Source organism: Dermacentor albipictus, chromosome 9 (assembly GCF_038994185.2).
Source record: "Dermacentor albipictus isolate Rhodes 1998 colony chromosome 9, USDA_Dalb.pri_finalv2, whole genome shotgun sequence".
Taxonomy (NCBI): domain Eukaryota; kingdom Metazoa; phylum Arthropoda; class Arachnida; order Ixodida; family Ixodidae; genus Dermacentor; species Dermacentor albipictus.
In genome coordinates, this window is record NC_091829.1 from 60,495,198 (window position 1) to 60,508,957 (window position 13,760).

Consider the following 13,760-nt stretch of genomic DNA (forward strand, 5'->3'; position numbering starts at 1 on the left):
GTGCCACCCGCCCATCACCGAGCCCAACATGGGGCCGGAGCAAGTCTTACGAGTAAGACAAGCCCTCGCCAGCTGTACGGTGCTACTATAACCCAATATATAGTACCCAAGATTGGCCACCCACACAAGGTTATCCCTCTCTGCCAGGAAAGTCGGAAGTAAATAGAAGAGAGGAGAAGACAGGAAAGAATACAAGGAAGAGAGAAATATGCAGAATGGAGAGGGGGACAGGAAACCAAAACTACCGATTTCCCCCGGGTGGGTCAGTCCGGGGGTGCCGTCTATGTGAAGCCGAGGCTGAAGAGATATGTTGACTCCGCCAAGGGGCCGTAAAGGTCCAAACACCCGACATCGGCTCAAGCCCCAGTATCCCCTTTTTCCGGACCCGGCAAAGCCGCTCACGGTTAGACGCGGGAGGGTCCAACCCCCATGTGCTCGAGTACGTGGGGTCGCAACACACCAAATGCCTGCTAGCGCATACGCCCCTGCGGGGTAGAGTTTACAAAATTAACTAAGCAAAAAAATATATATCGCAGTTAAACTAGTTACATATCGTGGAGCATCCCAAGCGGGCAACTTCCTTTATATTTTTTGCAACTTTCTTGAAATCGATATAATGTGTCCGAATACTGGCGAATGATCTACCCATAACACAGACAATCTCATAGCGGTGTGTAATACGTGAATTTTGAGCGCTTTCAATGTGCTATTTGATGTAGTTGATTGTACCGTGGCGGTGTTATCATTGCAGAGTTTTAAAGATGTAATATTTTTATTTGAGTTTCTCAACGTTCTCTCAAGTATTTGACGAATCTAAAATGCAACTGCTTTAGTTATGATATCACATTCCTTTAAATGCCACCAGCTTCAATACCCGTATGGTATGTTGCCAAGCACATTCATGCCTCTTTTCCAATGTACTAAGGTCGTAGATCCTGAGCGAAAGGTTCTTTCTTACGCCGACACAATATTGTCTGAACAGCAGTTGCTATTTGTCAGTTAAGTTATCGCAACATTTATCCCTCGCGCAACTGCGTCAGTTCCAGCGTAATTCTTGGAGGAATTTTACAGGAAAACAAAAACACTGTTTCATTTCGTGAGCCTCGGCTGCGATGAGGATCTTTCCTTCACAATCTACATATTCCGTAACAGGGAGTGAGTAAGCAGGCTACCAACCAGCAAGTCCACCGCCAAGTGCGGCGTGTTAACAGCATGGAATATCGGGCGACCTTGTATAGCTTCGTGGTTGTGGCATGGGGCGTGCAGAGAGCCGTGTGATCTCTGGTCACGCTGTTAAACCACGAAGTTTGTCAAAGCCTGCCGCGCCGGCCGCACGTTCAAAAGTGCCAACGCAGTGCCTGTTTCAGCCATCAGAGCGAGCCCCACCCCAAGGAGAAATTACCGACTATGGGCATGATTGTTACACTGGTATCCATCCCTGTCGTCTCTGACTTCCCTTGTAATGGAACGTTTCTAAATGGGAACTTACGTGGCACCGTCTTCAAAACTGGCTGATGCTTCCTCCATGCCAGCGTGGCTTCTGCTGGGCCTTACGTTATCGATGTTCCTGGTGGGCCCCAGGGGCAGGCAACTTGTGCTGCCATTGTCAGTGGCATCTGTATAGCATAAAAATATATTAAAGATGTTCATTTGCCGTAGTGCAGGGACCATTCATGGGAAATGAATATTTCGTGCTTAAGGCACTTGGCAAGAAGCTTTTAGTGGTAGGACAACTTTACTGCTGTGCTTCCATACGCAGTGGTTTTTCTTTCTGCAAATATGTCTTGAAGGCATGCCAGAGCTTCGTGGTGATGGGGAAGCCAAACACGATCAAGATTGTGCAGTGTTGAATTCTTCTGAAGCTTATCACGTTTTATCTCAAACAATGGGCAATATACGACAGTGCTCAAAGTGAAAAAAGACGTCGTTCTCTTGGGCGTAATACCCTTGCCGTATTATATTCTGTATTATCAAGTAATAAGCACATTAGATGCCTCAAGAAGTTCTTGCTTATTGTTAAACTATTACGAGCAGCAGCATAGCCCGACGAAGGGAACGACATACTGAGAGGACGCATTTCTACCGAGGTATTTTAGCTTTTCAACGTATGCCCTTAGTTGATTGTCCTTTTATTAAAGATAGGTGCGCCATCCAAAGACTTACTCGCCTTTCAGATACTGATTTTCCGATACCCATTTATTTACTCCTGTAGCTGAATTTCTTATGCAACGGCTGTAAGCAATGCATGTTTAGAATCTATTTAAGAGCGCGAAAACGGCTGTCCTCGCCAGTGTTCCCGCGTAGGCTATCAGTACACAATAGGGCAACTTTCAGAAAGATTTGCTCAAAGCGCATATGTAAGATTCGTGTTGCAGACAGTACATTAGCCTAGAAAGAAATGCGGAAGTACAATTTCACGTGGAAATGCCACTCAAAGGTGCAACGGAAAGCGTAAAGTACGTTAAAAGTGTTGACTGTGTGAATAGCGCTGCAAGGATTGTACGCAGGGGCACGTTTTCCTTAAGTACGCAGAAATTGCGTGACATTAAAGGAAAAGGAAAACGCGAGACGTGCTGAAAGGCAGTGGTTACAGTAGAAACCTCCCCAGGGTGATCATCGACGCCAGTACAAATAGCATAAGAACTGTAGGGACACGCCGCATTGTCAATTACACCTTTATTTAAAATATGAAGGGGAGAAGTAGGCTAAGAACGTGGACTGCACTGCTACACCCACATGCCTTGGTGTTTATGCCTTGGTATGCCACAGCAAACATTATACGCGGATTCCCAACCACCGGAACTAAAGATACGAGTTTTATCTTTGACTTCGAATGAAATACACTGCGATATCATAGACGTAATTTAAGGAACGCATTTTTTATTGTGTGGCATTCTCAACTTAGTCCTGCCGCTAAAGTCGCGACGTTCGCCGGGCCTGCGAAAGAGGTTGCGTAGATACGGGCAGAACGAATAATGCTTGACGCATCCAAGGAAGGCTAATCACCTTACAAAAAATTGAATTCAGCAGAAAGCCGGTGTTTCAGCATGACGTAAGTTTTCTAGTTAACAAAGCATTTCAATTTGGAAGTAATGGCACCCTCATTGGAAATCGTTGGCTACTGTGATTGTTGCGAATTCAATACGAATAATGTTTAAGTTTCAGAAGCGCCTTGTTGGCACATTTGGTAAAAATTTATGGCAACAGAGCACAAACTTACCAATACTTTTTTTTGTCCTTGCGGTATATTTGCAATAATTTTTTGATGTTGTTTATGCTGCGGCTGTGTGTTGGCTTTCTTGGCATAAAGAATGAAGAGCTCGAATATAGGCTGTTTTCGGGTGCCCCAAATTCTGTGGTGTAACTTCTGCATTCGGCAGCAGCGGGATATGTCTTCTGCTCGTAACATGCTATTGGAGAACATTTCTGAAACTCTGCCTAAAACGGTATAGCACCGTAACGTCCCACAGCATAGACATCTGAAATGCCGGACTAATTGCACATCACACTCGGCATTCGCCTCAAAGCACTTGCTTTGTCATCCAGCTTGATAGGTATAAGGGAGATATTAACGAGTTGCCAGCAGGTCAAACGCACTGAGATTCTGTTTGGTAAATGAAATTGTGGACCAATGGTCAAGCGATGATTCAATTTACGAGTGAATTAATAATTCTATGGAATGAACATTCTCGGCTTCTGCCCTTATCTAGGGGCGTGCTTTACCAGCCCACCTATTAAAGAACAAATTCTTTCAAAAACATCTACTGCATAGGCGACGCATGAATTTGCGTATATAAGATAAAACAAAAATTTCTTAGTAAGGACAGTTATCAGCTGGCTGATGCGGAAACCACTTTGGTGGCGCTGGTAAAGTGCATCTTTGTTCACTATAGGTGTACCGCATCCACGGTAACCGTAGGAGCCATCTGCCATATTTGTGGTAAAGGCGAGTGACAATCGCCTACATACCGTCGACGTTGCAAGTCTCGTCGGTCATCGGCATGCGCTGCAAGGTGTCATCAGAAATCCTACAAATAATGAAGTAGTGGACAGACAGTTACAAGCTGTGACAAATAAAGGTGAAATTATCTTTTATACAACCAAGGTTCAGAAAAAGCAAAGTCCTGTTTTGTAAATGCACTACTCGCAACGGTTCGTTCTCAATAAATACCTACTATGCTGGCTGGCCTAATATGAACGGCACACTCGGGGCAATACATGGTGGAGAGCACTTATTCAACTTAGACGAAACGGCGCCTTGGCTTGCACAAATACTGTCAGTTTACCTGTTGAAGTACTTACAACGCGTCATATGTAGTTTGCTATGCAAAATTTTTGCGGCATTTGCTGCAGTGTCAGAATCCTAAGAATAATTTTTTAATAACATCTCTGAAAGGGTTTCTGCATCAATGAAACAGGTTGAAGTATTACAATGACACTGTGCAGATGGTGTCTGATATTACGATGCAAACCAGCGCTAATGTTAGAGTAATTAGTATTTGTGGCTCCCTGATGCGTTTCGGCAACGCCGTGGTGAATGTGGCGTTGTCATGCCAATTACAATCATAACTCATGGATCAGGCAGCTATGTGGAATATATCAAATTTCAGGTGATATTTGAAATTATAGCCTTAATTGACTAGCTCTGAGGAATACAAGCAGGTTTCTGCCTCTCAGCCAAGTATTAATTTGAATACTTACGAACAAAATGACGAGTTTGAATGAAATAATGATGAATTAGAATGCAGTTTCTCAATGTTTGTTTTCAAGCGATGCAAAGTTTGCTTCTATGTCACTCGCTGGAGCCTATATAAGAATTCTTCGAAGGACAAAGATTCTTCTGAGAACACTTGAAAAATATCCTAAGACTGATGCAAATGTTAGCAAGAATATAGCTGAAATGCGACGTGCAACTGCTTTCGTTCACAAATGGTAAAGGGTACCGTAGAATACCATGACTTCCCACTTCTTTATCGCTGTGGTACTAACTCACCCCAGTTTGCTATATATAAAAAAAAAATCTGAACTAAGTAATATAAATTTAGGTTGTCAAAAACAATAAAAACAGAAACATATACCTTCCTTGGCCACACAACTCCAAGCGGCAAAAGTATGCTTTCCTCTAATGCGCATTTATTGCCTTTAAGGAACACATGCAACGGGAAGAACAATCGTTTTAAAACAAGTAGAAGCTTTTCATGCACGGGGTTTACTTTTTAGTAAAGTAATGCTTTAGGCGGTCAGTACCAACTTTCTCCCATTCTTTTGTTAATTGGCAAATGACAGTATTACTGCGCACTTTGACGAGTTGTCCAGAAAACACTTATGGTTCGGCATACCAATTGTTCGCCGCGGTTAGAACTAATTCCGAGGTTTTTGTGCAAGAACCATGGCCTGATAAAACGCTTACCAAATTTAGGCGGACTGCGCAAAAGTTTTCACCATCGGGGTTCTGTGGGGAGCCCCTAAGTGCAAGTAAACAAGAGCATTTTTACAGTGCGCTTTCATCTAAATACGGTGGTGCCATCCGGAATTGTTGCCGGGACTTCAACCTATAGCACTCCATCGCATGTGTGCATTGCAAGAAGTATACATCAATGGAAAATATTTTTGTCTGTACGTATACGTTCGCTTCATGTTCTGAAAAATCTTATCCTGAGCACTAAACCGCTGACTTTGCACTGAACATGGCAATATCCCTTGCGTCGACGTGTTTTGATCTAAGAAAGCAACCAATTTCAAAGCTCAAGCCGGCTACAAGAAAGACCCGTTTCAGGTGGGAACAAATGTACAGATGTTAAAGGCTAATACATTGGTCGTGTCTAAGGGTAACAGTATTCAACGAAAAAGATTTACAAGTGGCGAAGCTCACGTTGTGTATGCGCCCAAAGTAGATGAAGCCTCCTGGGCACCGTCACGGCTTGTACTTGGTGTTGTTTTGTCCTTCATGCTTAAGTCAAGAGGCGTGCATTCGTCGGTGCTGTCTTCAGCCATGGCTGCTCTTTTGGTGTCCTATAACTGGCGTGTATTGTCGGCTGCACGTTGTTGAATCACCGCGCATGCGTACTCAATGCCAAAAGAAGAACGGAAACTAATCAAATATTTGTCACTTCGGTGTTTCGATTAAAATGATACCGCATATCTGGACAAAAACTAGACGTTTGAGTCCGCCACTAGCTTGACACTAATGTTCAAATTTTTGAACTGCAGCAGAGGCGCCCCTATTACCCATTCTTGCTTTCCGCCAAATGATTTACCCAAAATAAACCTCACCAAATACGAAAACAATGCATTTATTGGATGATATCGCTACTTTTCTTTGGTGCTTCCCTCAAAGTGAAGAGATCATCTTGCTGGGAAGAAATTGTTGCTCGTGGAAGCGCTCCTCGTAGTGCAGCAGGTAGGAAAACTAATTTAGCCTTAACTAGCGTATGATACCAACACCTATAGTGTTGGGCTGCTGAGCACAGGGTCGCGGAATCGAATCTGAGCCATGGCGGCCGAATTGGTGCAAAATGCGAAAACACCCGTGTACTTAGATTTCAGTGCACGTTATGGAAGCCCAGGTGGTCTAGATTTCCGGAGTCCTCCACTGCGGCGTGCCTCATAATGAGAAAGTGATCCTGGCACGTAAAACCCCGTAATTTTTTTATTGCCAGAGGCTACGATTCTGCTGACTGCTGCGGCATTCTCTAGCCCATTTGACATAAAGCAGGTAGTTTGTTATCACCTGACGAGTGGTGCTGTCTTTATTGTGTTGCCCGCAAATTCCAGTAGTGTCTTCGCTAACCCTTTGTAATACAGAACTGCAACTGCTTTGCACATGTCGCGGTTCTTCGGTAGAAAAACGCTCATGTGCCATGCATATTCGTATCTCAATCAGACCCGACACATTTGCGACAGTTTTGTGTGATTTCTCCGCAGTCATCAATAGCGTTTCACGCCCCGCACTAAAACTAGTGCTGTCGTTAAAAATATACGCTGCTGCCCACTCCGCACCTAAAATAATTGTATTTTACAAGCCGTAGTTGTATATGGATGAAAACAAACCATGTTCCAAACCTTTATAACAATTGCAAATATGGAGCCACAACAAATAAGGTTCACGAGCAGAAACAAGTCGGGTCAGCAGTCGAGTCAATTTTCCCTGTGCACTAGCCGTGAGCGGATTCGCGCTCCTGTTTTCGCCAGCGTTTGAATAACAAGGGGGACAGTTGCCATTTACTGGTGCTTCCAATGCTTCATGAAAATTGCTGCGGTACAAATGTTCCCGCCGCTGCAAACACGAGTCAATATTGAGAACAAATCGAGGAAAGTTAAGACGCCTATGGCTTTTGAGCGTGTTATTCATCGCGCCTCAGCCTGCTATCTGTGTTTTCTGCAGCTGCGCCAGTTGAACATAGATTATACACAGCATCACGAGGCGATTTTAACACGCTAGGGACTCAGACAACGTTAACTTGATGAAGTGAATTATTTTTTTTTTATTGCGTAAGCAAGAGTGAAAAGTCTTGCCAACAGGGTGATTGCAGCGTAAGAAGAAAAACAGTCTCTCAGAAGGCTAGCAGTCTACATCCGCAATGCATGTCACACAGGAAGTCCACAGAGGCTCATTAGGTGATACAAGTGTAGTCCGGTAATTGATTTCCGCAAGAAAACAGACAGGTGAGCTAGTTGGTGCTGCACAACTTCTGGCGAAGAGCAAAAAGGCACGTAGGATAACAAGAGTGAACCGTTGTGCATTTGCTCACTTATATTGTCCTACGTGCCCTTTCTCGCTTTGCCCCAACTAATTTATACCTTGCTACTGCCTTTAGGAAAGGATATACGTGACAGTATGTAGCATTCGTAGAGGAATACGTGCTCCAAATGCTAAACGGAAGGGCATTTATTTCCATGTTTAGTACATTAAATGCTTTCTAAGTAAATCTGTCAGTAAACATTGAGGTTCAGTGCAAGCATATCGGGAGATTGTTCAATTAATTACGTAAAGCTCGCAAGTAAATTTTTAACTCCAATTTCGCAACACTTTTGCCACTGCGTGACACTGTCTAGCAAATACTTTTATTTATGCAATATCTTACTTGGAAAATGAATGATACCGGTGCTTCTTCTTGGCTGCCGCAAAGTTGATGCTTGCTAAGCGTGTTCAACATCGTTTATACAATCCTAGGTGGGAAAACTATTGGTTGTCAAGGAAAAACGTACCGCACCCAAAGTTCCCATTACGATGACCTGCCCGCGAATCAAGAGAAATATCTTTTGCCATGAACCTTCGTATTTGAAACTTTCGCCAGCTTGCCCTTCAGCATGCCATTGTGTCTGCTACTGTATGACATTTCTTTCTCATTTGATAATATTTTACTTGCTTGGGTACCGACGAAGTATGCAGCGTGCATTGTTTCGTTTCTTTTGCGTCTTTTCGCCATGTTCACTCATCCAGGTGACCCGTCTTTTGCGTGTATTTTATTTCATTTGTCGAAAGAGAAATTTTATCACGACAGCGTTAAGGGCCTCCCGCATGGCAGAAAATGGGCTGTTGGCGTCGGCATCCTGCGCCGGCGTCCCCGTGAGCGAAAATTTTCGTACTGTATAGAGCATCGCACGCGTAATGCGAAGACGTGGTGTCGTTCCCCACCTGCGGCAAGTTGCTTTTTTGTCCATTTTCAATTCCATGAAATAATTATTTTTTAAAATTCAGTTAGTAAGCAAAAGTAATTTCCCCTATGTGGACCTTGGTATCGTCGTTTCTTGCCTACTTGCGATTAATAAAAAGCGGGCCCCTCGGTTAACCACCTTTCGTTCTTTACATATTGAAGTACATGTACATACCACACCTTGCTGTATGACTTACTGTATAGGTGGCTCATAGTGCCACACCATTCGGTCACTAAAGTTGCTCATACCTTGTCTTACATTCTTAACAAGGTTATTCTTCGGAGTTTTTAGAATGTTAGCCCACAAACAAATGTCGTGAACAACGACAGTGTATGTCTGCCATGTTGAATATTCTGAGATTGAAATAGTAAACGTGCCAAAATATAACAAGAACCCCATATTTTTTTGCGCAACTGCAACTTCCGGAATCGTGCGCAACTTCAGTGCGCAACTTCCGGAATCGGCTCACACAAGAGGCAGCGTTTCTACCAGAAGGCACCTCTTCGTGCATAGCATTCACCGCCAGCGTTTTCCGGTAAACATTACAGTTGCATAAGTTGCAGTTGCCGCGAAGCGTGCGAATAAGTCAGGAACCTTCGAATGCTATCGCGTTTCTATCTAAAGGCGAAGCTTAGACACGCACAAAGTTTTTGCTGCATGAATAATAAAAGCCCTAAATTATGCCACTGCATAGTCTGTGCTAAGCTCGCTTACATAACGTCAAGTTAGATATGGCGATTTTTAAATATCCGATAATACCTAAGCGCTGCTTGCGATTTGTGAATGAGAAAGCATTAATGTTCATTTGAACGTCGCTCAGTGAACCTTCGAGTTATGAACTCATCACGGGGAAGGGAGTGCGCTGACACCCATTGGCGACGCCTGCTAGATAGCCAAAACATGGTGAACTTTGATGCGTGACATCATACTACCTTGCCTTACTACCATATAATCTAATGGGCACACCCCCGAGAAAACTGCATTGAGGTTGTCGTCACAGCTTTTTTCACGCTGGGCTTGGCAATGAAAATTTCTGTCCAAGAAGCCTAGCATCATAATGCATAGTGCACAGGCCTGTTATCTTGGAGCTACTGGTTTAGTTCAGTAGGCAAGACACTCCATTTCTAAGCATGGAATTGCAGGTTTGAAACACTACTTCGAACGTTTTTCTTGCAAATTTATTTTCTGCTTTTTGTGTAATAATTTCTTCATAGCAAATAAACAGGCGCAGTGAGGACGCTGGCGGACGAGGAACGTGTCAAGAACGCAGCTAGGCAACCGAGAAGGATGTTGATGTGGTGTCGCGGCGGCCCCTTTCCCTTCACGAAACACCTCGCCTGTCAGCTCGGCGGTAGGTGTTCCCTTCAAATGCTCCGTGGAGTAGTAGTAGTAGAAACATTTATTTCGAAGGGAAAGAAGTAGTTGTCGAAGACTTGGGCGGCGGATGGAGAACTCATTTCAGAGCCCCTGTGGCCTGTGCTGCTGCCCTTGCCTGCTGTACCAGGCTGCGCTGGGTTGTCAGGCCCGAGCTGGACAGAGAGGCCTCCCACTGCTCCTTCGTTTGAAGTGTTCGTAAGTGTATGGGTTCGTCCCCCGTGCACCCCCACATAACATGGAAGGCGGTGGGGTGACCACCGCACCATGGGCAGGTAGATCTGTAGTGTTCGTCGAGGCACGCACGTTATGTGGTGTCGGAGCAGTTCGCGTTTGCTCCGACAACACATCAGTTGCAACGTCTTTTCGATGCCCGTGGCTCCCGTTAGGAGTTTCTTATTGGTCTTGGCCGGTTTGCGTATTGATCCGGCGCAAAGAACTTGCTTCGAAACCGCAAATGAGGAAAAACGCTTTCATCCTTGACATGTGCGGATTGATGTGGCATAGTTAATAGCTGATTTCTGCCCAGGATACCATGGTGTTCTCGCTAAATTTCAGCCCGCTCCTTAAGCATGACGCTCGTGTGTGTTTGTGGGAATGTTGTAATCGGGGAAATAGTGTAAAAAATCTGTAAGCTGCGAAACCACAGCTTGTCACAGTTTCAATTGGTAAACGTAGCGGTTCATAGTAGGATTGCGGCCAACTTTTCAGATCTCCAAACAGTGATCCGCGATTGATCGGTGGATTCATTTGCTTTTGCAGCATACGTCACTGCGGGTGACATGGGCACTCTCATTGTGGCAGTTGTCTGGACCAAGATCTTTCTAGTCGTCTCGTGCAGAGGTGCGTGCTCTGGTGGTAGTCGTAGCCTGCGGCTAGCTCACTCGTTATTACAACGTTCACGTTATTTTCATTGCTGGTAGGGTTTACTCGGTCTCCACGAAGCACATCTACGAGATGTCGCCTTGTAGTGACATTGAACAGCGCAGTCAGAAGAACCACGTGTCATGAAAGACACTTTATTGGACGAACCGGAACCAACAAAACAAGTTACGTTCGGGCAGAAAGAGAGTGCCGGGCGCATGAGTCGGTCGTCGAAAAAATAATTTGCGGTTAAGCAGCGTCGGCTATTTTCCCAATATTCGTAGAGGATTACAGCGTGATCCTTGTTACTCTCGTGTCTTCCATAATGCATAAGTGTGATCTCGTTGCACATGCAATTCGGTTATAAGAGGCTCGACTACAACATAGGAACAAAATAGAATCGACGAGAATATTGCAGAATTTCTGATACACGCTGGTGCATCATGCCCTGAGCTGTAACTTAACATTTGTCATTCGGTGAAATGCTTTCACAGCAAAAATATGTAGAAGTACGCGGATCAATATTATAACTAAAAACTACATCTCAATCGTCCTGTCATTGTTCGCAGGGATAGGTTTGTCACATCAGGCTAAAAAATTCCACATCTGTAACTAGAGTGCAGCGCACGTCAAAAGAGATGACTTCCAAGTTACGAAACTGCACTTTGAAACTGCCAGAAGTTCCACCTGAATAGAGAGAACCCAGAGAGAGAACCAAAAAATTACGTGTATTTAACAGTTTGTAAGGAAATTCTCCCCATTCCTATGTCTTTATATTGTCGTAAAAACAGTCTCTGAAAGGCAGCAAGGCCTAAGGAACTCAATCATTATCAGAGATTAGTGTTTTAGGTGAAAAGAACAGTGTTTCCTTTTTAAACAGTTCCTAATGAGAACAGCTGCCTTTTATCAGCACACAGCACAGTGAGGTAAAGCCTGTTTAGCAGTACACTGTCAAAACACTTGCACGAACCAAAACGAGGTGTCAAGGATCTTGTGCGAATGTTTCAACCTTCTAGTAGCATGAAACATAAAATTCCAGCCCATTATGCTTTGTTTAGAAATGAGTTTGCGAAAGGCACTTTCGCAAACAACGTAGTTGTGCAAGCAGTGATTTCTAGCCAGGGCCTGCAGCATACTTCACATTCAAGGATCTCATACTCTGCTGGAGACGTTTTGTCTCGCAATTTCAAAAAAATAGGTGCAATACTTTAAGTCTCCCATTTCATTTAGCAGTTTTAAGCGTTTGAAGAAGGCTGTCTCTCCACACGATGCGTTCGGTTAGTTCTCACCCCTGTGGGTTAATGTCAGGGTTATTTTCCGGCATGGATTCATGGTCACGTTCATATGCGAAAACGCTGGGCCATTTACCTCACTTGCGCCACTGTGCCACTTTCGCCACTTATGTCACAATTTTACGACTTCAATGCTGTATTCATCACGAGATGGGCAATAAGTTCAGATGCATCTCTAAACGTATCTCCACACAATTGGCACCTACTATTCTGGCAGAGATGTGCGTCGAGGTATTCTTTCTTTGCGAACCGCAATCCACACTGCTTGCACTCCTACGGCATTTTAACCTCGTGAATTCTTTAGCGGTGACTTCTGAGATGTTAGTTACGCTTAAAGGAGGCATTAGATACGTTGCAAACCAAAGGTCTGTCAGTATACTGTGTGATATGAGATGAATTTTAGGTTCCGCTTTGCTTTGAATGGTTTAGCACATATTTGACAGATATGGGGTTTTACGCCTGTGTGAATCCGTTGATGAGAACGGAAATTTTAATTGTACGCGAATGATTTCTCGCATATTTCGCATCCGTAGGGTTTCTCGCCGGTATGCGTGCGGTAATGTGCAGTTACACTATGAGCCCTGTTAAACAATTTACCACACGTTTCTCATTTGTGGTTCGATTTCTTGACAGACTATCGATCACGTGCTCGGACAACGCAGGACTCTTGCGGTTCCCTTCCTCTGGTTCCAGTAGCATTCCTGCAAGTATGCGGACAAAGCAGCTCAAAATCATCATCATCATCATCATCATCAGCCTGGTTACGCCCACTGCAGGGCAAAGGCCTCTCCCATAGTTCAACAACCCCGGTCATGTACTAATTGTGGCCATGCCGTCTCTGCAAAATGGCTCAAAATGGCTGACCCTTTTTATTGGACGACAAAAACACATTTTTATCCAATTGAGAGGTTGACAGTCTAAATCGCCTATTAAGGATAAGGCAATTAGCTAAATTTTAGCGTTAAGTGGCTGCATTGATATTTAGCGCTCGATTTGGGCTTTGGATTGCCCGAAATTAAACACTGGTGCTTTTGGTGGCCTGTGATGCTGAACTGGAAATTAGGAGCTTTCCTCGTTCGTGATGCAAGCATAACAGAAGCCGTGCATTATCTAATACATCGTGCATATCCTGCATGAAACTGGTGCAGGAGAGTAGAAATATCTGTCAGTGATGGTAAGTGCAAAAGCTAGCTGGTGTAAGTATTAAAAATGCAGCTCCATCTACCACACGCTCACATCGAGTATTCAGCCAAAAGTCCAGAAACGTGCCCTCGGAAGCGAGACGTTTGGCGTTGAAAAAGACTGTTTTGCGTCAGCTAAAATACGTCTCTGTTTCATGGCGCAGCTCTTAATGACCCGCTCCTGCGGCGACGAGCACAACACCGAAAGATGAAAGATCGAACGCGGAGCGGCTGAAGACGCGAGCCGTGAACGGTCGAGAGCGGAGACCCATGATAGCAGCCCCTTCTGTGATATGAGCGTGGAAAACTGGTTTTTTGCTGACCCGTCCGACTGCTCGTTTCGTACTAGCATCTGGTCTGAGCCAGAGCGCTCATTACGTGCCAAGGTCAG

The 13,760-nt window shown here is 44.4% G+C and overlaps 1 protein-coding gene across 4 annotated transcripts in view; it reads right to left on the reverse strand.

The window, feature by feature from the left end:
• The window catches only part of LOC135921393 (zinc finger protein 256-like), a 112,878-nt gene that overhangs the window by 70,278 nt on the left and 28,840 nt on the right, over positions 1–13,760 (reverse strand). For all 4 annotated transcript variants that reach the window (XM_070526026.1, XM_070526027.1, XM_070526028.1 and 1 more), the window contains 2 exons: positions 3,970–4,028; positions 1,490–1,616 (listed from right to left, as the gene is read on the reverse strand). The gene's annotated coding sequence lies outside the window, so the exon portion shown is untranslated. The remainder of the gene's footprint in view (positions 1–1,489; positions 1,617–3,969; positions 4,029–13,760) is intronic.